This window comes from Dipteris shenzhenensis, chromosome 1, assembly GCF_047967505.1.
Source record: "Dipteris shenzhenensis isolate YYH24624 ecotype China chromosome 1, Dip_SZ_1.0, whole genome shotgun sequence".
Lineage (NCBI taxonomy): Eukaryota > Viridiplantae > Streptophyta > Polypodiopsida > Gleicheniales > Dipteridaceae > Dipteris > Dipteris shenzhenensis.
This window is the reverse complement of record NC_141596.1, coordinates 18,187,683-18,188,477: the sequence shown is the minus strand read 5'-3', so window position 1 is coordinate 18,188,477 and position 795 is coordinate 18,187,683.

The window sequence follows — 795 nt, the reverse complement described above, 5'->3', positions numbered from 1 at the left end:
GGAGGAGGAGGAGGAGGAGGGAGGAGGAGGAGAAGGAGGAAGGAGGAGGAGGGAGGAGGAGACGGAGAGGTTGGGTTGCAGGGTTGGAGGAGAGGGGAAAAGGGTTGCAAGGTTAGGACATGCTTTTGGACGTGCAGTGCAAGGAAGCATGGACACTTGAGACAAATGCTTGGAATACCAAAGTAGACTCAACACAATGCCCCAAAGAGTGTGGGATTCATTCCATTATGGGGTATTTATACAAGTTAGAGAGCTTCTCTCTCTGCATGTAACACAAAGTCGTATCACAAAGTTGTAACACAAAGTTGTATCACAAAGTTGTAACACAAAGTTGTAACACATTCTCTCTCTACATGTAGAAGTTGTAACACAAAGTTGTAACACAAAGTTGTTACACAAAGTTGTTACACAAAGTTGTAACACAAAGTTGTGTCACAAAGTCGTAACACATTCTCTCTCTTCATGTAGACAAACTTGTAACACAAAGTCATAACACAAAGTTGTGTCTAGAAGTTGTAACACAAAGTTGTATCACAAAGTTGTAACACCTTCTCTTTCTTCATAAGTTCATGTTGGCACAGAGTCAACAATCGGGCAGTGGCTGAGGGTGGGCAGGCATCATCATTGCGCGGCCCAACCAGTGCTGCGCGGGTGCCACCGTTCCGACGGCTGCCACTGCAATGCCGTGCCCAACAGTAAGGGCCTTAAGGCCCTTGCATAGTTAGTATAGTTTAGTTTAGGTTAGTGGTTAGTAGTATAGGGAGCGGTCGGTGAGGGGGGGGCCTAGAGAGAGAA